At 39.7% G+C, this 24,176-nt stretch overlaps 1 long non-coding RNA gene across 1 annotated transcript; it reads right to left on the bottom strand.

Annotated features, from left to right (window-relative positions):
• Nucleotides 1–20,708: 20,708 nt before the first annotated feature.
• Nucleotides 20,709–22,758, bottom strand: LOC145125663 (uncharacterized). Its single transcript, XR_013716096.1, has 3 exons — nucleotides 22,332–22,758; nucleotides 21,229–21,332; nucleotides 20,709–21,098 (listed from the first exon to the last, which is right to left on the bottom strand). It is a non-coding gene; the product is annotated as an uncharacterized LOC145125663 (long non-coding RNA).
• Nucleotides 22,759–24,176: the final 1,418 nt, after the last annotated feature.

Genomic DNA, 24,176 nt, shown 5'->3' with positions numbered 1-24,176 from the left:
AAACAAAATCATCGAGGGGCCCAGATATCAGCTTCTAATCCAAGAAGGAACAGATAAACTTCGACTCATATGTTTGTTCTACCACTCATTGAATTATACACAAAAGCACGTTTTATAACATCGAGTTACCAATGCGTTAACATACAATCAATGCATAACCAACTCATAAGTAACAAATCATATCTCTAGGTTTGAAGACTTATATGATATTACCGTCTCACGATCACTCGAGATAAATTCCATGAAGTGATTCCAGTGAGCGTGGGTTGAGTCCAATGCTCAGAACTTATGAGCACTCATGAGTGTTGTAGCCATGTCCAACAACTTAGACCTCTACAACCAATCATGACAGTCTTGATTCATACCTACTTACGACATATGACCGACTGTGGAGGTTCGAATAATATGATATACCAAACATAATTATTCTGGAAGTCAAAACATGCAAAAGAAATATAGTAAACGGTCGACAAGAGATAGCAACACTTTACTCATAAATAAAACACATTTTATTCATCATCTAATGTCAATTACACTTTACAAATTTCAAGGTTATCTAACTACTAAATCTAATATCATCCTTCAGCCCTATGCTCCGAGCATGCTGGAGATGCTTAACCCGAGTCAGTCCCTTCGTGAGGGGATCTGCTGGATTCTCATCCGATGATACCCTCTTTGCCACGAGGAGTCCTTCTTCTATTCGATGTCTGATGAAATGGTATTTTCTGTCGATGTGTCTGGATCTCCCATGATCCCTTGGTTCCTTGGCTAAGGCAACTGCACTTTCACTATCACAGAAAATTTCCATTGGCTCTTTAATAGCTGGTACAACTCCAAGGTCTCCAATGAAGTTCTTCAGCCATATCGCCTCCTTTGCTGCCTCGCTAGCTGCTATATACTCTGATTCGCAAGTTGAATCAGCCACTGTCTCTTGCTTGGAACTCTTCCAAGAAATTGCTCCTCCACTTAAGGTAAAGACCCTGCCTAACTGAGAGCGGAAATTATCCCTATCAGTCTGAAAGCTAGCATCACTATACCCTACAACTCTCAAGTCTTCACTCCCACCGAGGGTAAGGACCCAGTCCTTAGTCCTCCGTAGGTAATTGAGGATATTCTTTACCGCAGTCCAGTGTGCCTTGCCAGGGTTCCCCTGATACCTGCTAACCATGCTCAAAGAAAAGGCTACAACAGGTCGAGTACACGTCATAGCATACATGATCGATCCTACAGCCGAAGCATAAGGTATTCGACTCATTTCTGCTATCTCAGCCTCAGTACTAGGGCTTTGTGTCTTACTCAATCTGGCGTTACTCTGGATGGGTAACTCTCCTTTCTTGGAGTCCTGCATGCCGAATCTCTGCAGCGCCTTATCCAAGTAGGTACTCTGACTAAGTCCAATTAGTCTTTTACTCCGGTCTCTCAAGATCCTTATCCCTAGAATATAGGCAGCTTCTCCTAGGTCCTTCATAGAGAAACACTTCCCAAGCCAGGACTTAACTTCCTGTAGAGTTGGGATGTCATTTCCTATGAGTAGTATGTCATCCACATACAATACCAAAAAGCTAACTATACTCCCACTAGCCTTGACATATACACAAGATTCATCTTCACTCCTAGAAAAGCCAAATTCTTTGACTTTCTCATCAAAGTAAAGATTCCATATGCGAGGTGGTTGCTTTAACCCATAAATGGATTTCTCAAGCTTACACACTTTATTAGGGTACTCTGTATTGACAAAACCCTCTGGATGACTCATGTAAACATCCTCAGCCAACTTTCCATTAAGGAAAGCGGTTTTGACATCCATTTGCCATATTTCATAGTCATGAAATGCAGCTATGGCTAACAGAACCCTAATAGACTTAATCTTGGCCACTGGAGAAAAGGTCTCATCATAATCAACTCCCGGAGTTTGTGAGAAACCCTTTGCAACCAGTCGTGCCTTATAAGTGTGTACATTACCATCCATGTCGGTCTTCTTCTTGAAGATCCATTTGCACCCTATAGTCTTACGACCTGGTACATTATCAACCAGGTTCCAAACTTGATTGTCATACATGGACTGTATCTCGCTGTCCATTGCCTCTTTCCACTTGGCTGACTCAGGGCCTGCCATGGCTTCCGCGTAACTGTTAGGTTCATCCAGATCTATCAGTGTCTCATCACTGATAAGTGTATCACCTTCCGCAGTAATATGGAATCCATAGTAATGCTCAGGTGCATTCCTAACCCTTGTGGAATGCCTCAGAGGTACAGACTTGTCAATTGGCTCAACAGGAGTTTCCTCCTCAAGTTGAGTGCTAGGGTTTGAAGTTCCTTCACCACTTGACTCTTGAATTTCTTCAAGGTCAACTTGCCTCCCACTGTCTCCTTGGCTTATGAACTCTCTCTCTCGAAAGAAAGCCCTCCTAGCTACAAAGACCACATTCTCACTAGGTCTGTAGAAGAGGTAACCAAAGGATTTCTGTGGGTAGCCGATGAAAATACACCTCTCACTTCGAGGTTCGAGCTTATCATGAGTCTCGCGTCTCACGAAAGCCTCGCAACCCCAAATCTTAATGTGGTCTAGTTTGGGTACTTTACCAGTCCACATCTCATGAGGAGTTTTGGCAACTTTCTTTGTGGGAACTAGATTAAGGATATGGGCGGCAGTCTCTAAGGCATACCCCCAAAATGAGATTGGTAGTGAAGCTCGACTCATCATGGAACGAACCATATCCAACAAGGTTCGATTACGCCTCTCAGCTACACCATTCAACTGCGGTGTCCTGGGAGGTTTCAATTGTGAGACAATCCCACATTCCCTAAGATAGTCGAGGAACTCTGAACTAAGATACTCACCACCTCGATCGGATCGAAGCATCTTAATGTTCCTGCCCAATTGATTCTCGACTTCCTGTTTAAACTCTTTAAACCTCTCAAAAGTCTCTGACTTATGCTTGATTAAGTAGACATATCCATATCTACTGTAATCATCAGTAAAAGTCAAATAATAACGATTAGCATCCCTTGTGGCATGTTTGAAGGGCCCACACACATCCGTGTGTATAAGATCCAACAAACCTTCACCCCTCTCACAAGAACCTGTGAAGGGTGACTTTGTCATTTTTCCAAGTAAGCATGATTCGCAACTATCATCTGACTTTAGGTCAAATGACTCCAATACTCCATCCTTTTGGAGTTGGCCTATGCGTTTCTTGCTTATATGTCCAAGACGACAATGCCATAATGATGCTTTATCCAAGTTATTATCATTAACAGAATCAATACACAATACATTATTTCCTAAGTTATCAACCATAGATACAGTTTCATACACACCATCACAAAGGTAATGCTTTAAAATAAAGAACATTATTAAAGAAAGCATTAATCGAACCAACTTCATTATCAAATGAAAAGGTGAAACCTTGTTTATACAATGCATGAAAGGAAATAATATTTCTTGCCATTTCTGGCGAATAACAACATTTATTCAAATCTAAACTAAACCCACTACTTAGCGATAAAGTATAAACTCCAATCTTGGTGACAGGTAAAGCTTTCCTATTCCCCATGATTAAGTTTATTCTTCCATGCTCCACATTCTCACTTCTTCTTAGTCCCTGCAAATCAGAACAGATATGAATACCACAACCGGTATCAAGGACCCAAGAGTTAGAATGGGGTGAGTTATTAGATAAGATAGTGTAAATACCTGCATGGTTGGGTTTAACTTTCCCATCCTTCACATCTTGCTGGTACTTTGGGCAGTTCCGCTTCCAATGTGACTTTTCATGGCAATAGAAGCATTCAGCCTCTTTAGGGTCAGAAGAAGGAGTGACAAAACCTTTCTTGGTTCCACTTGAAGAAGAGCCATCAAGGGTCCTAGCCTTGGTACCCTTCGAAGAGCTCTTCCTCTTCTTCCCTCTACCTTTCCCGATTGCCAAAACCGGGGCGGAGTTTGGAGTAGGAGTGTTAACAACCGACTTACCCTTAAGACCTGTTTCTGCGGTCTTGAGGAGTCCCTAAAGTTTGCTGAGTGTGACCTCTTTCTTATTCATGTGATATGTCATGCGGAATTGATCATAGCACGATGGTAAGGAGTGCAAAATGATATCTATTGCAAGCTCCTCAGGGAAGTTCACATTAAGCTTCAGCAACCGAACCACATACCTTTGCATTTTCTGCATGTGGCTCGTGACAGATTCCCCGTCCTTCATCATGGTTGTTATGATAGAGCATATGATTTCATACCTCTCTTGTCGTGCACTTTGATGGTATCTTTCCATCAGATCTTGGTGCATTTCAAAAGGGTAGAAGTCCTCATAGGACTTTTGGAGTTCCGCTGTCATGGTGACCAACATGATGCATGCCACTTTTGTAGCATCCCTTTCATGTGCCCGGAAGTCAGCGATCTCCTGGGGAGTTGCAGTGGTCTCATCAATCTCCTTAAGCTCCTTGTCAATGACATATTCTTTGTTCTCGTAGCGGGTAATCATCCTGATGTTTCTGATCCATTCATTGAAGTTGGATCCATCAAAAGTGACTTTCCCACACAAGTTCATAAGGGTAAAGGAGCCATTAGGATTAGAGCCAGAAGCAGCATTGTTTGAAGACATCTGAAATAAGAGCACAAGATTAGTTTAGATATTAAGAGAGTCCTTAATAAAACACCCAAATGTAATATTAAGGCTAGGATCCAATCACAATATATTATAACTTAGAAGAGGTATGCCGTAATCCAAGCTATAACATATTTGAAAGGTAGGTGAATGACGATTCACCAATTTCCACCATGAAAAACGAAATATAAATATTAGGTTTTTAATTGGTTCTTAGAAATTCCTAGATTCTTTTGAGATTCAATGAACTTTTCAAAGGCATGTTTCAATCTCGAGTGTGCCCTCCAAGTTTTGTGACTGGGATACCGAGGATCACAAAACGAGGTGTGAAGTAACCATGCAAATCACTTGGTACCCTCAAGGTTTATCACTCAATCGATGTGCCGGTAAACCACACACGCTCCACCGATGCTATGGTAAACCTTAAGTCACCCTTTACCTACCTTGTTAAGTCCAAGTTAGTGTGTCGGTTAACCACACACGCTCCACCAACGACTTAAACAAAGTGTAAAGTGTAATTTCATGGATTAGCACCTTATTCACATTTTCCTAAAGTAACTAAGATTGGGAATTTAATAAAAGCATTTAGTTACTTTATAATATTCATCATACTTTTAACGAGAATTTATAAGTCCTTGTCTTACCCGTTCGGCTAACGACCCTCCACCGATCAAGGAAGCGGTGGGTGAGAGTGGACACCCATTAAGTTGCCATTTTATAGGCAACAACCTTATACCCCCCTTATAGACCGGCTTCGTGAATGAGGCGTACTAGCGGTAAGACGACTTGACGTTATACATATATATATTAGTAACTTATAATATTATAAAGTATAAGGGTTGAATTTTAACTTTTAAAATTCTAAGGGTTGGAACTAAAGTTTTAATCAAGACTTTACATGTTCCAAAACTTAAGGGCAAGTTTTGTAAACTTCCAAAACTTTTCATTTCTTATAACTTATGAATTAATTGAGTAATAAAAATGAAGACTCTTCATTTTTATAACTCTTGTGTTCTTTTAATGGCTTTAATAAAAGTGAGACTTTTGGTTTTCCATAACTTGAGGACAAGTTATGGACTCCATTAAAACACATTATGATCATGAATTAAACTACCATGAAGGTTACAAACAATTCCTATGATCATCTAATCTTCATAAGTTCAAGAACATGAATATGAACACTTTCAAGAATCAAAAATTACACTTAAAAAAATTGTAATTTTAATAATTGCCATTGTAAATGGATTAGCATAAACATTACACCATCTAAAACAAGCTTTAAAACATCAAAACAGTTTAGGGTAATGTTTCTAGTCCATTTCCAGCAACAAATGTGCAAACTTTCATACGAGCAGAAAACAGAAAAAACGATTTTTTTTCAAGCTGTTTGCACACAAAAAAAACAACAAACAAACCTAGGCTCTGATACCACTGATGGGTTTTGAGCATTCTAACACTTCCTAAGTGTACATGCAACCCTAATAACCTTGGATCTATGTTTGTCTAATAATCATGCAAAGTTGAATTCCAAGGTTATATTCATATCTAGCATACATGGGGAACATTTTTAACTTGAATGAAAGATAGAATAACTTACCTTGTTGTTGATTATGATCCTTGAAACCTTGTGAGCCTAGCACCCCAAGTGTGATGCCTCAAATGCTTCACACAACACCAAATGCAAAGGAGTAAACTTTGAGAGAATCTTACACTTGTAAAATCGGCTCTAGCCCTCTTGTTTTTTTAGTGTAGCCATTTTGGTGGAGAATGGGTTTCTTATATAGTGTTGACACATCTAGGGTTACACCATGTAAACCCTAATGTGTCATGACTCTTCATTTCCATGACCCATGGGTTTGTAACTCCCATGGAGCATCCATGGAGCATCCTATGGGTGGAACCCAACTTGATAATCCATGGAGCCTCTTAGCCCACTATATAAGATATGGAAGATTTACATAATCTACCCATATATTTAATTAGTTATCTTTTGATCACTTAATTAATTCTTGATCAAACTAATTAAATAATATTATTAATATATTAGAACTTATAATATATTAATAAACCATAAGTGTTATTTCTCTCATTTTAGTTTATCCAATTGCATGGTGCCATGCAACCCAAATGGACCATGCCGGGTCGGGTCAAGTACATACCAGAAATAGTTATGGACTTAGACACCTTATCCAACATAAGTTACCTTGAGCAAAAAGGAAAGCTCCCTAAAAGGAAAAAATGTTGAATCCACTCCTACTGCTACCCCAGTCCTGGCTATTGGACATGGAAAGGGGAAAGAGAGGAAAGCTCCCTCAAAGAACTGGAAGGGAAAGTCTCACAATGGATCTTCTACTAGTGGATCCAAAGGTAAAACCGGTTCTGCCCCTTCCTTCTCAGATCCAAAAGAAGCAACGTGCTTCTACTGTCATGATAAGGGGCATTGGAAACAAAGCTTCCCAAAGTACTTGCAGGACATCAAGGATGGGAAGATAAAGCCCACCTCCGCAGGTATTTATACTATTATGTCTAAAAACTCATCACATGCTAGTTCTTGGGTCCTTGATACAGGATGTGGTTTTCACATTTGTTCTGACTTGCAGGGACTAAGAAGAAGTAGTGATGTGGAGCATGGGAAGATGAACCTGATAATGGGAAATAGGAAATCATCGCCTGTTACCAAGATCGGAGTTTACTCTTTAGTGCTTAGTAGTGGGTTAGGTTTATATTTGAATGATTGTTGCTACTCGTCATAAATGACGAGGAAAATATTATTTCTTTTCATGGTTTGTACAGACAAGGATTTAGATATTCATTTAATAATGAAAATGGTTCTATAAATGCTTATTATAATGGTACTTTTTATTTTGAAGCATTTCCTTGTAATGGTGTATATGAAACAGTGATGGTTGTAGATAACTTAGGAAATAATGTATTGCATATTGATTCGTCTAATAATTTAGACAAGGCATGCTTGTGGTATTGTCATCTTGGACATGTCAACAAGAAGCGCATTGCCTAACTCCAAAAGGATGGAGTGTTGGAGTCATTTGACTTAAGTTTAGATGACACGTGCGAGTCTTGTTTGCTTGGAAAGATAACTAAATCACCTTTCACTGGTACTTGTGAAAGAGGTGAGGGATTGTTGGATCTCATACATACAGATATGTGTGGGCCCTTCAGATCCACCACAAGGGATGCAAACCGCTTCTATGTGACTCTTACTGATGAATATATCAGATATGGCTATATCTACTTAATCAAGCATAAGTCGGAGACCTTTGAAAAGTTCAAAGAGTTTAAGCAAGAAATAGAGAATCAATTGGGCAGGAAGATAAAGATGCTCAGATCTGATAGAGGTGGTGAGTATCTTAGTATCGAGTTTCAAGACTATATTAAGGAATGTGGAATTGTTTCACATTTGACACCTCCTAGGACACCACAACTTAATGGTGTGGCTGAGAGGAGCAATCGAACCTTGTTGGACATGGTTCCTTCCATGATGAGTCGAGCTTCGCTTCCGATATCGTTCTAGGGGTATGCCTTAGAGACTGCTGTCTATATTCTTAATCTAGTCCCAACAAAGAAGGTTGCCAAAACACCTCACGATATGTGGACAGGGAAGGTTCCTTAGTTGGCACATATCAAGGTTTGGGGTTTTGAAGCTTTCTTAAGACGAGAGACTTACGGTAAGCTTGAACCTCAAAGTGAGCGGTGTATTTTCATCGGCTATCCACATAAATATTTTGGATATATGTTCTATAGACCTAGTGATAACGTGTTCTTCGTAGCACGGAGGGGAGTCTTTCGCGAGAGAGAACTAATATGCCAAGAGGATAGTGGGAGGACAATTGATCTTGAAGAGATTGAAGAATAAAGCGATGAAGGAACCTCTAACACTAACGCTCAACCTGAGGAAGAGATTCTCGTTGAACCAGTTGACCAGTCATTGCCTCTTAGGCGTTCTAGCAGAGTTAGCGTTCCACCTATGTTGTATGGTTTCCATATAAGTGTAGAGGGTGATACATTTATCAATGATAGTACACTGATGAATTTGGATGAACCCGCTAACTACAAGGAAGCCATGGTGGGCCCTGAGGCTACCGTATGGAAAGAGGCAATGGACAGCGAGATCCAGTCCAGGTATAACAATCAAGTTTGGAACTTGCTTGACAATGTACCAGGTCATAAGACAGCTGGGTGCAAATGGATCTTCAAGAAGAAGACCGACATGGATGGAAAGGTGCACACGTTCAAGGCACGACTGGTTGCGAAGGGCTTTACTCAAACCCCAGGGGGTTGACTATGATGAAACCTTGTCACAAGTGGCCAAGATCAAGTCTATTAGGGTTATGTTAGCCATCGTTGCGTTTCATGATTATGAAATCTAGAAGATGGATGTCAAAACCGCTTTCCTTAATGGGAAGCTGGCTGAAGATGTTTACATGCGTCATCCAGAGGGTTTTATGGATGCTAAATACCCCAATAGAGTGTGTAAGCTTGTGAAATCCATTTATGGATTGAAGCATGCATCTCACAGATGGAATCTTTGCTTCGATGAGAAAGTCAAAGAGTTTGGTTTCTCTAGGAGTGAGGATGAGTCCTGTGTATATGTCAAAGATAGTGGGAGTATAGTTAGCGTTCTAGTATTGTATGTCGATGACATACTGCTCATAGGAAACGACGTTCCAACCTTGCTGGAAGTTAAATCCTGGCTTGGAAAGTATTTCTCTATGAAGGATCTAGGAGAGGCTGCCTATATTCTGCAAATAAGGATCTTGAGGAATAGGAGTAGAAGACTAATTAGACTTAGTCAAAGTACTTACTTGGATAAAGTGCTAAAACGTTTTAGCATGGAGAATTCCAAGAAAGGGGAGTTACCTATCCAGAGTAATACCAAACTGAGTAAGACTCAGAGTCCGAGTACCGATGCAAAGATAGCGGAAATGAGTCGAGTGCCATATGCTTCCGTCGTTGGCTCGATCATGTATGCTATGACATGTACTCGCCCTGATGTGGCTTTTGCTTTAAGCATGGTAAGTCGATATCAAGGGAATCCGGGTAGAGCTTACTGGATAGCACTTAAGAACATTCTTAAGTATTTGTGAAGGACTAAGGATTGGGTCCTTGTGCTTGGTGGCGGTGATGACTTAGGAGTTACAGGGTATAAGGACGCCAACTTTCAGACTGACAAAGATAACTTCCGCTCTCAGTCGGGCTGGGTGTTTACCCTAAATGGAGGAGTTGTGACTTGGAAAAGTTCCAAGCAGGAGACCGTGACTGATTCAACGTGCAAATCAGAGTACATAGCTGAGAGTGAAGCGTCGAAGGAGGCTATATGGTTGAAGAACTTCATTGGAGACCTTGGAGTTGTACCAGCCATAAATGAGCCCATGGAAATTTTTTGCGATAATGAAGGAGCAGTTGCCTTAACCAAGGAACTGAGGGATCATGGCAGATCCAGACATATCGACAGAAAATATCACTTCATCAGACATCGTGTAGAAGAAGGACTCCTCGTGTTCAAGAGGGTATCATCAGAAGAGAATCCTGCAAATCCCCTCACAAAGGGTCTGAGTAGGATTAAGCACGTTCAGCATCAAGGAGCATTGGCCTGAAGGATGATATTAGTTTTAGTGATTAGATAGACTTTTAGAAACTTGTAACAATGTAAATGTAATTGGAATTTGATGATTAAATAATAGAGATTTATTTATAAATATTGTTTATTGTCTCTTGTCAATTGTTTATTTTGTGTTTCAATTTTGCATGTTTTACTTCCTGAATAATTGGATTATTCAAAACATCCACAGTCGATCATACTTTGGAAGTAAGTAATGAAGTAACACTGTCATGAATTGGCTTGTAGATTGTCTATGTGTTTAGACATAGCAAATGTTTGCTGGAACGTTCATAAGTACTCTTGAAATAGGATTTGAGTATTGGATTAAACCCACGCTCATTTGAATTACTTCATGGAATTTATCACGACTAATTATGAGACGATAATATTGTATAATCTTTAAGCCAAGATATATGATTTGTTGTTTACGAGTTGGTTGTGCGTTGATAATGCGTAAACATATCAGTAACTTGATGTTATAAAACATATTGTTGTGTACGATTTAATGAGTAAATAGTACAAGCATACAAATCAAAAATCGAGTCCGGTCGATGATTTTGTGTAAACGTATCCCAAGGGGTAAAAGAGATATCTTGGGCCCCTCGATGATTTTGTGTTGAATTATGTGTCGGGCCCGGTCAGGACCGAGTTGATGTGTTCAATTAAGTTTATTGTCATACAAATCAGAAATCGGGAAACAAACTGTTGGACAATGAGAATGATTCTATTCCATGTCTTTGTCCACATGTTTTCTTGTAGAACGGAGGATTATATGATCCCTTATTGTAACACCCCGACTCCCAGGTATAAACTTTATAGTTTTATGTTCATTTTGGAAGGTCTACTCGACGAGTTGGATGCCCCGACTCGTCGAGTAGGAATGGGTTTGGCCGCGGGATTTAAGTGACCAACTCGTAGAGTTGGAGGACCCAACTCGACGAGTGGAGCTGGAATGAGAAACCCTAAATTTTAGGGTTTGCACCCTATTTAAAGGACTTAAGTCCCTTCCTCCAGCCCCTTACCACCACTTGACGTCTAAGAGAAACCCTAATCATTCTAGACCTTGATCTTGAGTGTTTGTGAGATTAAAGAGTAATTTTGGTACATTTTGTGAAGAAGGTGTGAAGTATAAGAAGCTTGGAGCAAAGAGGAGCTTGTGGATCTGACTCTACTTCATCTTGGCATCATTTTGAAGGTAACAAGTCGTTACCTTGGCTTATCTTTAGCTAGATCTTTTCATGGTTGGGTTTGAGGCCATCTTTAGCATTTATGTGAGCCATTTTGGGTATTAGCCATGATCTGAAGTTGCAACTTCAGATCTGGACCCCTCCAGGTCTCAAACTCATAAAGCTATCAACTTTATCTCATAGGAACCCCTCACCATGCCCTAAAGCTCATTCTAGACTTGGTTTTAGTGTTCTAAGCCTTGAAGACCTTGCATGCACGTAAAGTTTGCAACTTTACGTGAAATCTATGCCTTAGAAAGCTGGATCTACAATATGGAATTTGGGGTGGCTTAAAAACGTCCGGATAAGAAATGGACTGCATGAACTCGACGAGTCGCATAGTCGACTCGGCGAGTCGGATGAAGATTGCCCGTATTTGATTCTGCATGAACTCGGCGAGTCAGTAAGAGGACTCGACGAGTCAGTTAGGGTTTTCCCCGATATTTGGACACGAAAGGACTCGACGAGTTGGTTAGAAACTCGGCGAGTCAATTAGGGTTTTGGTGATCTCTGAGTTCTTAAGGAACTCGACGAGTTGCTAGCTGCACTCGATGAGTCGGGCCAACATGGCCTATTGACCTTGACTGTTGACTTTGACTTTGACCGAGGGTTGACCAGTTTGACCTCTGGGGATATTTAGGAAATTGGGAATTTATGGAAGTGGTTTGTGGTGAACATAGGTGGTGGAGTTCGTGGCTGTGATTCGAGAGTTTGATCTTGTCACTACAGTTCGAAAGTTGTGAGGTGAGTTTTCCTCACTATACTCAAGGGTCTAAGGCATCAAGGTCGGCCCTTTTGGATTGTTATCCGGATATGTTATGCTAGTATGATATGTTAGATCAATATCCTGGTAGATAGGATGGTATTATGTTGTTATGATCTGTTAGATTAGTATCCTGGTAGATAGGATGTTATTATGCTATTATGACCTGTTAGATCGGTTTGCTTGTCTATAGACTGTTATGTGATTATTTGATATATGTGCACATGTTTGAATGGTGGTTGAGGCTTATCTACTTTGTGCGAGAGCCAACAGACCTGGGCATTCCAACCCGATGGTTGTGGGCCGTGAGTATTCCATCCCGAGGATGATTGGACTCGTAGTATGTAGGCATTCCAACCCCATGGCTGTGGGCCTGGGGTATTCCATCCCAAGGATGACTGGACCCATAGTATGTTGTCATTCCAACCTGATGGTTGAGGGCCTGGGGTATTCCAACCCGATGGTTGATTGGACCAAAAGTATGTTGTTTGTGATTATATGTATATTGTTGTGTTGTATGGGTATTTTGGGGGAACTCACTAAGCTTCGGGCTTATAGTTTTAGTTTTGGTTTAAGGTACATCAGATGATCGCGGGAAGGCGAAGGCGTGATCGTACAGCTACTCACAATTTATGATTTTCATTTTCTGGGATACTCTGACATGAAATTATTTTGAAAACAATTTGTAATAATTAATGGTTTTAATTGGTTCAAAATACTAAAGGAGGATGCAAAGCGTACGATCAGCCGGAGCCAGTAAGTAGACCCCAAAATACCATGCAGTTATTGTTGGATTAGGTGTCTAAGCCCATAACTATTTTGGTATGTACTTGACCCGATTATGAGCATGATCCTTTTGTGTTGCCTTCACTCATGCAACTTGATAGGATGACGAGAGGAGAGAGAGTAGAATTTATTATATGAATAATAAATTCATACTCAAAATGGTTTTATTAATATATTACAAGAGAAATATATTATTTGGAAATCATATTATTTAATTAGTATTGATCAGGAATTAATTTAGAATTAGTTTAGTGGTCAAAAGAGACTGATTAAATAATTGAGGGATTGTTATGCAAATCATTGATAGTTGCATAAATGGGTTGATGGACTCCATAGAGTGGAGTGGATGAATTTCTATAAGGAAGCCTTATAGAATTCGTCCATGGGCTCTAAGGAAAAGAGTTCATGGGCCGCTTGTTGCCTAAGTCAGGTATTAGGATTTCCACCTGAAAACCCTAGGAGCCCTCAGTATAGTAAATAATACTTTTGTATGATTTATATCGCATAAAACGATGATGTGGTTTGTATAAACAAAGTATATAGGCATATGTATATATAATATAGTACAAATAATACATGTATTCCCCCCACCCCCCTGAAAATATGTAAAAGTGGGGTCGTAACACTCACCTTAACGAACGGTTATCGAGTCGTTTTGAAAACCAAGATGTGCTATCGTGAAGTCGTAATCTCCGAGATTAATTCGATTTCCTAGAAAATTTTGATATAAATTAATATTTGGGAGTGATTTGGTATTTTGACTAAGTATAATGACTTATTGAATAATTTCCCAAGTTTTGCTAATTCAAAATTTATTAAATAATTAATTATTTAAATAAACTTTATCTAAAAATTTAATTTAATATTTTCCAAAATTTTGATTTAAGAATTTATTTAAATTAAAATTTCATTTAATAATTTTTAGAAATTTATTAAGTTTATGGTCTATTTAATCTAAATTAAGTCGATATATAAAAAAAATTATTAAACTTTGTATTAAAATATTGGGTCTATTTTGAAAATGGCTAAATGTAAATAAATAAAACATTAGTTTAGGCTTTAGTACTAGTTTTAAAACTGATTTTTAAGAGAAGGGTGAGTTTTACACATTTTAAATGAGGTTTAATGGGTTAGGGACTAGAATTGTAATAAATTTCAAAATTGGGTTAAATTAATTAATTTTGAAATGGGAGTTTGGTTAAATTGATGAACAGTAGGAGGCTTTCCTCCTGTTTCGACCTTCATGCACCACGAGCAGAACAAATAAAAAAAAATTGTTTTGTTTTTCTATTAATTACGATCGAAGAAACAAACAGGAAGCAAATGGAGGTGGTGTCGGTTACCTATAACCGAAATAGGTGGCGGAAGGCGGTGGTGGCAGCAGAATTTTGACAGCGGCAGGAGGGTGGCCGGCCGTGGCTGCCCTCAATTTTTCTCCCTTTCTTGAGCTGGAAAACGATGGGGGAAGGGAGTGAGGCGTGTTGATGATCAAAGGGGGTTATAAGGAGGTGTTTGGTTGGTGGAATGATGGTTTATGGTGGTGGTGTTGAGTGTATACCGAGAGAGAGAGAGAGAGAGAGAGAGAGAGAGAGAGAGAGAGAGAGAGAGAGAGAGAGAGAGAGAGAGAGAGAGAGAGAGAGAGAGAGAGAGAGAGAGAGAGAGAAGTTATGGATGGTGTTTTTGAGTGAGGATTGAGGTTCTAAGCCTCTCTATTTATAGCAAGAAGGTGGTAGAGGGCGTAGTGAGTGTGCCATGCCTTAACGAAGTGGTTGTACTTATTTAGGTAATCTTGCACACAAAAAGAAGGAAGGGAAGCGTATCGGGGATTACCCACGTGGGCAAGCCCAAGGGGGAAGGAATAGCTGGAAATTTTGCTCTTCCAAATCTTAGTGGGTCCCACATAGTGCACATCCTCATTAAATGCCTAAAACCTAGGTTATTTTGGTGTATCGGGATCCGTGCATCGAGAAATTTTTCTGAAGGTGCTATTAGATAGAGTTTAATTCAAGGATTCTGGAACATCAAAATGATTAATTTTTGAAGTTACGGAACTCCGAGAAATTGTGTTTGAATTTTCGCATCTAAACGGCTCGCGGTGTCCGTTTTTGCGACTTTTGTAAATATTTTTGCTATCCAATTTTCGAGCTCAGAGGAGTGAGCAGGCTTGTGACCTCAGGATCAAGTTGTATTCCAGCTCAGGGTCAATTGGTCGCCGGGATTGGCGACAGTAGTTCAGCGCTGGTGAGCGCGGGTGGATCGATGTGGCATAAGTATTTTGTGAGGTCCGGTTCGCCTTGGATCTCTTGTATCGGGTGGTAAGGATTGATTATACGATCTATTGCACTTTTGGGATTGGATACTATGTCTTGGGAGTAGTTTGTAGCCCGGTATAGGGCAAAGGTTGCTTCAGCTACTGCAGTTCAGCTGTGGATGATCGAGTTGGTGAGTGAGTCAGGGTGCGAGACCCTAAATGATATTATTTCTAGAGCCGAGGGCGGGAGATTTGTTGGAGCATTTTGGGAAGAAGGGTATTATGTGGGAGGTCTGCGGATAGGGTCCCACAGGATGGTTATTCAGTATTGTCAGAATTCAGTGATTTTAGTAACCGTTATTGATTGGCGGAGGAAAGCGCCAAGGGAAGTAGCTCGTTGTTGAGACATTAGTTGGAGCATCTATCTTTGGACTTCAAGATTTGGGTGTGGGATCATTCGAGCATTAGGGACTGTTGGTTTCCCTGGGGTTCAGGAAGTGTTCATCTAGTTATTAGAAGCGTGTGATCGTTTGGGGTTGGCTAGTAAAGGAGTACTAGTTGGAAAGGTCTGGTTGTCATCAGATCGATCGTTGGAAGAAAGAAGGATTGAGAATTATCAAATTTCCATGTATTGTGAAGACTTTGTTGAATCTAAGTGGGGGAGAATCGACCCGGAATGCAGAAGCAGGATCGGTTTTGAAAATGGGATAAGTTTCGCATCGTTGTCAAGAAGGAAGACAACCCAAGTGGCTGTTTGGTTTGAGGGTTGTGTGAGTTGGGAGTTCGGTAAAACTCCCTAGCATGTAAATCGCGTCTTCTCGGTGCTTGATAGCAGAATTTGGGGAATCAAGTTGGGATTCTAGCAATGAATTACGTTCAGTTGTGTGTTAGGTCGAGTGTGTGTTCGAACGGTATGGAAAGTGTTGTAAGACTACGGGGGTAGCCATAGCATTCACTAGCGATCAGGTAGTATGGAAAGTGTTGTAAGACTGCGGGGGTAGCCATAGCATTCACTAGTGATCAGGTAGTATGGAAAGTGTTGTAAGACTGCGGGGGTATCCGTAGCATTCACTAGCAGTAGATAGTGCTAGAAGTGGTGTAAGTCTGCGGGTGTAGCCGTAGCATTCACCAGGTTAGCATATAGTGTTAGAGTGATGTAAGTCTGTGGGTGTAGCCGCAACATTCACTAGAATGGTAGATATCATGAGCGTGCTATTAGGACGCGGAAGGGACAGTAGTAACCACCAGTTCGGGTGTAGTAGTGACGATATGGAAATCCATGGATGGGTTTATGGGTTTCCCCAGAAGGATTAGACCTGGCTAAGCCAGTGATAAGACTGTAGGAACGTGACTACAGTTATGAGACCAAGGAAGCAATGGATTGCTTAAGGTTGCTTGTGATGTAGAGCTACCATTGGTTATGTAGCAATCGCTTTTAGCCGTGGATTTGGTAACAACAGGATTCGACGCATGGATCTGATCGGTTGGATCAGGAGGTTGTTAGAGTCGCAGTGTCAAGATAACTAGTGGCAACTAGTTCCTGGGAATGATTTCGTTCGGAAGTCGTGTGAGGCAACTATGTGGGGGTCCTTTAGCTCGGCGACCGGGCTGGAACCCAGTATGTCAGATGATTAGGGAATGAATTGAGACGAGGGAGGTCTCGGTAGATTCTAGAAAGCAGCCATGTGGCAGCATACTGCTTCAGGCAGATCAGTGTTCAGACAGTTTTCGTGTTTAAGGCGGTATTGACAAATTGGGTCTTTAGGTGTATGAGAAGTATCTAGATGTTTGAACCCCCAGATATCAAGAGTTGAATAGTTAGATGAGAGACAAGCGGATTGGGCTCAACAATAATGATTTGGTATGAGAGGTCGGTTAGGGAGCCAAACTATCTCGAGACTTCAGGTTTCGGATCGAGTAAATGTGATCATATTGCAAGGGATTTGTTTATTTTCAAGTTTTAGAACCATGCGAGGGTTGGTTACGGTTGCCTTGGAAAGGCTAGGGTTATGCTCGGGATTGTAGTTCAAGTTGTTTGGCATGTAAGGAATGAGAAGAAACTATTTCGAGGACGAAATCAAATTTAAGTGGGTGAGAGTTGTAACATCCCGTTTAAAATAGAATAATTAAATAATAAACCCGTAACCCCGAGAAGTAATTTTTATTATTACTTTATATTATTATAGCCCAAAATCAAATAATAATTAGCGGGGTGTTAGTTTCGGGAAGCCAAATGGCATGATTTAGAGTTTCATGGGTTAAAGTGTAATTTCGAGACTTATTTTGTATAGATTTTTAGTAGTCAGGGGGCGTTTGGTATCACTTGGACTTAATATAAAAGAAATTATGCAAACAGGGGTTAAAGAGTAAATATCGGACTTAAATTGAAAAGTTTTTGGATTGCTGGAGCAAAAAGGGTAAATTAGGTACCTAAGCTGAGAAGAAATTGTCATGGAGGGGCCATTTGGTAAATATTGGATCAAGTTGAAAGGATTTGAAGGAGTCAGGGTTGAAGTGGTAATTTCTGGATCGAATATGAAAGGAAAAGGAGAAGGAGGGATCGGTTTTGTCATTATGGATCATAATTTTGAAGGGAGCGGGTATAAGACTGTTACATTGCCAAACCCTAACCCGAAATGAGATTCAGTCGTCACCCCACTCCCTCTTCATCCTCCAGCCGCCACTCTTGTCGCTGCCGGAGAGCACCGCAGCGCCAATCGTCAACCACCGAAGCCACCACCGCTAAACTTACTATTGGCGACGACGTTCATCGTTGCTGTTCCATTACCGACGACTATTCCACCGCAGCGCCAATGCCGCCACGAGCAGTCATCGTTTCTGTCGCTACGGTGACCGCTGAAACCCATCTGCCGCCGCTCCTACGTCCATTGAAGACGAAGACCGTCTTGGGGAGGTTAGGGCTGCCGTCGAACGGATGAAACACCTGCTGCTTCGTCGTGGTACGCCGGTACCACGCCCCAGTTCGTCCTCCGCAAGCACCGTCATTCTTCCCTCTATCCTGTGTTGTGGCTACGCCGCCACTGCTGTTGCCGCCAACCTTGCTGCCAGGTGGGTGGCTGGAGTATATTCTGAAATCGGATGTGGGTGTGTATGTTTTGTGTGGCTAGATGACTGGATTTCATAAAAAGGGCCACCACCACCACCGTGAGGTGGTGGCTAGCACCTCCGACCACCACCTGCCGCCAAAGTGCGGCTGTATGTGTATGTCATTTATGAGTATGTGTAGCTTAGTGTGTGTTTGTGTGTGTTTGGATATCGAGTTGTAACATTGTAATCGATTGGAATAGTAAGAAATCTCATAACCACCACCGGCCGCCGTGTTGGGTGGCGGTGTGCCTCGTTTGCGTTTTGGACTCGTTTGGGATGTTTGGACAAGGGGTCTAAAACCCTAATGGGCCTAATGAACCCTAAATGATCAAAAGACCTAGCTATTGGGCCTATTGGTCTAAGATGGGGTTGGAAACCCTAATTAGGGTTTAGAAAAACCCTAATATTGGATTTATGAGCTTGGACTTATCGGGACCCACATTTGGGCCATTGGAATGGAATTGTGTATTAAGCCCAACCACACCATATGATTTATTTAGAATATTGATGGACTTAATGGATTAAGTGAGAAACACTTAACCCTAATTGTCATTTTATGTGAAACCCTAATTTTGGGATTTATCGGGACTGCACGAGAATTAATTATTAAACCTAAAATAATAATTAATAATCATTGGCAAATTAACCTAAGGCAATATTGGACTTAATGGATTAAGTCCTTAATGGGTTAAGTAAGAAACACTTAACCCTAATCGTCATTTCATGTGGGAACCCTAATTTCACTTGGGCCTTGACCTATTGGGTCTTGGTGGTTGGACTATTGATGGGCTATCCAAGAACAAGTAAATGGACCAAAATAATTGGATGAGTTTTAGGGTAAGGCCCATTTGAAGGACTTGGGCCCAATTTGGAAAATTGGGCCATAGTCTGGGCCTTTATGATTATGTGGTATTAGGCCATGGGAACACCAAGAGTTTGGACTAGAATTAATGGATGTGCCTTAAGGAAAGACCATGTACAGGTCTGGGCCAAATTTGGAAAATTGGGCCATATGTTGGGCTTTGGCCTATTACTTGACTATTGGTCCTTTGGAGTATGAGTTGGACCTTGGGCTTAGAACCCAATTATTAACTGGGTATTGTTTGATGTTGGCAGTTCGGGAATCTGTGAACCAGCAGCTGGAGTTGCATCCGCGGGACTTCAGCAGTGCCAGGTGAGTTCTCCTCACTATATCAATAGGGTCTAAGGCACCAATTCCGACCCTTTTTGGATTTGTATCTGGGTTATTGCATGATATGCTTCTTGATTTACATCCTGGTAGTTAGGATGGTGATATGCTTAGTGACCTGGTTAGGTCAGTATCCTGGTATATGGGATGATGCTATGTTAGTGACCGGTTAGGTCTGTATCCTGGTTGTAGGATGTTGCTATGATTAGTGATTTGTTAGATCGGTTTGACTATGATATATTCTAGCGTATGATATTTATGTGCACATGTTTGTTTGATTGGGGGTTGGGTTGAGGCGGTCCTGCTTTGTGTTGAAGGCCAACATACCCAGGGCGGTCCGGATAGACTGAAAACCCTGCAAGGGGGTTCAATCAGGCTGAAGGCCCGGCGAGTGGTCCGGATAGACTGTAGGCCCTGCGAGGATGTCCAGACGTGCCGAAGGCGCGGAGAGCGGTCCAGATAGGCTGAAGGCCTACGAGGCGGTCCAGTCAGGCTGAAGGCTCATTATGCATGATGTTTGCTTATATGTTTATATGATATGGTTATAACTGTATGACATTGTTATTTGGGGGAAAACTCACTAAGCTTCGGGCTTACAGTTGTTGATTTTGTTTCGGGTACTTCTGATGATCGCGGGAAGGCGAATGCGTGATCGTACACCTCCTCATATTTTCATGATTGATTCTGGGGGTACTCTGATGCTTAAACTATTTTGAAAACAAATTGTAATAACTTAATGGTTTTTAAATGTTTTAAAAAGGTTTCAATTGGCTTGAATTTTTATAGGTGTTACACATTTAGTGGGACAGAAAAAGTGCCACTGAAAACCAAAAAAGTGCCACTAAAGACCCCCTCGGCAATTAGCGGCACAAAAAAAATGTCACTAAAAGAGCTGCCACTAAAGACTTTTAGTGACACTTTTTGATTGTGTTGCTGCAACCCTTTTGGGTTTTAGTGGCACTTTTTTTATGCCACTATAACACTTTTTGGTTTTTTTGACATTTTTTATGCTACTATATAGTTGCTATAATTAAAAAAACATTTTTTTTTTTTGGGATCAATTTTTTTACTACAAAACATTTATAGTACAAATTAGGTCCAATTTCTTTTTTAAAATTGAAATGAAACATCAAATAATAAAAGAATAATTAAGATAATGCATGAACAACATAAAACATTACTTAATTAAATCTAACTTGTCTTACAATAATATCCTCAATATTTAAAGCAAAAATAGCTTCCAAAATGCTTAATAAGTCAAAACATTTTGCTAGTAATTACACAAAATAAAAACTATCAAACTAAATACTTGAACCATTGTCTTTTACAACTATCATCCTTCATACGAATCGAATGTACCCATGTTTCTCTGCATCCTTAACTTTAAAATAGTCATCATTTGAATAATTGTCTTCAGCATCCCCTATTACGACCCAGGTCAAACACTTTCTAGATTCACGTATGATATCTTCCAAAAGAGACACATATATAAAAAGAATGACGTAGCTGGAGTATTAACTTGATCTCCTTAGTAATTATATGATGTCGAATCTAAATCAAATGAAAGATAATGAGTAGGGAATGAAAAAGAAATAAAAGAAATGGGAGAACTAAAAAGTGAATGATATATTGACATACCTAAAACAAAAATAAGATTTTACAACAAGAAAAGAAAAAGTACCTCTCTGTGATCTTATTTTGAGCTTTGACTGCATTAGAACAAATAATGGTACTCACCACATTTCCATTAGCTCACCTCATAGGTTGACTCATAGTTGAAGACATCTATCATGAAAAATTAGTCTTAAATTATTGATTAGATAAGAAGGATCGCAAAATGAAGAAGAAAAACTGCAAAGTAATTAGAATATACAAAACAAAAATGAAGAAGAAGCACAAATTGATGCATGTTCTTTAAGCAGATGCTTCACAATCAACAAATCGACTCCAATGTAATTCTTTGTGATTTCTACTGACATCCACCTCAAAATGATGGAAGGTTTCTCTAATTTATGAAAAGTAATCTAATTTGGGCCCAATGGAGTAATTAAATTACAACTGGAATACACAGCATCTAGAGGAAAAAAGAATTTATTCATGGAATTACGACATTTTCTCTTACAGAGATCACAAATTTATCAATTAGAAAGATAATCAAGAAAAAAATGAAATAGATCTAAACTTTGAATAATTACTATCATTATGAGTGGAGAAACTAGTTTTATTGCTAATAAGTACACACGATTAAGGTAATCAGCCTCATAGGAGCATCAACTCCAAGGGCATAATTGTCCAGCCAAGCTATCTTTTTAATATGCTTTTAAACCAAATTCCAGATCACTTCAAATTAACAATATAAACTAAATACACCTCTATGCGCAGGGGATAGACCATCAAGGGCAGAATCGTCCAAATTGAAAAAAACCCTTTAAAAACCAAAGCAACCAAAATGTGGTGACGATTACACCGTAACTTGGTAAAATTCCAAAGCCAAAAACGAAAACGAAAAACTAGATGAGAAAAAAATGACATCTAGAAAAGCGAAGCATCAAATTGAGAACCGGGCAATTCCATAGCAAGAGGGGCATGATCATACATAATAAGAACCAAACAGGAGGATACTTCCATTCCAACTCTAATGAGTTCTAGATTGCATAGAAGAAAAATATTCTCAGATTTATAAAAATCGGAAGAGCAAAGTTGTATTCTTAATAGAAATCATGAGATAGGAGAGGATAGTTTACAGAAATTGAGATATAAGAGATGAGAGTTTATAGAAATTACAGTTTTGAATAAAATCGATTCCGTATACGAATAAGAGCCTCTTGACTAATCGAGCCCTCGTCTTCTACATCCTGGCATTTCTTCTTTCTAGGCGACGATTGGGAAGATCGAACCGGACTCCTAAGAAGCGGCACAACTGATAGGAGATGCTGGAATATTTGGGTCAAATACCCCTCTCCTTCTTGAAGCCCTGGGCTTCCGCCCAATTTGCCCATGTATTTGGCCGCCATCAGCTAGTTCGTGAGCTTTTCTGGTGTGTGACCCGTGGTTTACCCAGGCAATCACAAACTAGGGATTGATCATTAAGAATGGAGAGAAAGGGAAGGCGGACTTTAGAAGAGAAGGTGATCGTTCAAGAGTGGTGTTGGTTAGGGCTCTCAAATGATAAGAGGAATTAGGAAAGTTTTTGGTGTGATGGGGAACTTGCCCAAAATCTAAAACATTGGGCGGAAACATATTTATATTTGGGGGGAATGAAATGCGGCATATGAAAAATTAAAATTTTCACCTATAGTGGCACAAAAAAAATTGTGCCACTAAAGTACATAATATAGTGCCACAATAAATATATGCCACTAAAAATTTGTGCCACTAAATGTAATTTTGTTTGTAGTGAACGCATTAAAACAGTTTAAGCAAAATAGGTAAAATAGTGTTATACCGGTTTGGTTTCTTAAAACGGTCGGATCTTTTGCATAAAAACTCCGTTTTGAACGTTCTTTATATTTTTGGACTCAGGGAAACACGTACTATGAGTCTAGAATAATTGCTTCGCTCAAAAATGCTTATTATGAATATTTAGTTTTTCAGATGCATTAATCGGTGTTGCAGTTTGAGCGGTTTGATTCCGTTGATAGTTTATACATTTGGAAGTAAAGTATCATTTGACATCTTATAATATTTGCAATAAACTCATTTATTTCACACTAGATACACTAAAACTGAATGAGTCAGATTACCACGAGATTCGCGGTGAATTAACTGTCTATAATATTAGTCCTAAATTCCGGGATGTCACAAGATTTTTTCAATTCCGCACATGTCATCATAATCAGGATCACTACAATTGGTATCAGAGCGGATGTTCTTGAAGCTCTGAAGAATTGATCCATGATGACAACATGATTTGAGTGAATCTTCATTGTTGTGAGTTCTTCATCTTTGAGAGAGTTTGTGTTCTAGAAATTAAATTTATTCTTTTATTTGATCCAAAATTCGAGTTTCTCTCTATAGAATACTTGTTTGTTTTACTTTCTCTCTCTAGAACTTGGTTCATATTCACTTTCTCTCTCTAGAATAATCCAAGTTCTTGTAATCATTGTGTATTTGGCATATGATTCTTGGGTCGTGATGATTGAAGATGTCAAATACAGAGTCAATGAGAAACAATTTTATGGGTTATTGTTGAAAGGCGGGTTGATTTCATGGGAAACTTTAATTTCTTATGGAGGCTTGAAAGATGATCATGGAAGATTGATATTTCAACCACTTGGGAATATTGATTGTTTGATTTAAGTTACCATTAATATCTTATCTTGGTTTGAAGATCAAAAAGAAGGAAAAGAAAGAGAATTATCAAAAAAGAAATATGTTTCTCTTATTGAAAACCCAAATGATCTTCATGTTCTTAAGTTTGTTGAATTTCAAGAAATGGGAATTCAATGTGATTTTGATGAAGATGTGAAAATTTTTCATTCAATTGGAGATCAAACTAAAGAATTCTTGAATTCTTGTGATTCGTTAGAAGGAATGGTGCCATATCGAAAGCCTTCAATCCAAGAAGTTCAAATGTATCAAACTCCAAAAGATTTGATTCAAACTTGCAAAGTTGAAGTTGTCAAGAAT

The sequence above is a fragment of the Lactuca virosa genome, chromosome 7, assembly GCF_052849685.1.
Source record: "Lactuca virosa cultivar CGN04683 chromosome 7, Lactuca_virosa_CGN04683_v6, whole genome shotgun sequence".
NCBI lineage: Eukaryota > Viridiplantae > Streptophyta > Magnoliopsida > Asterales > Asteraceae > Lactuca > Lactuca virosa.
This window is presented reverse-complemented; position numbering and strand designations above follow the sequence as displayed.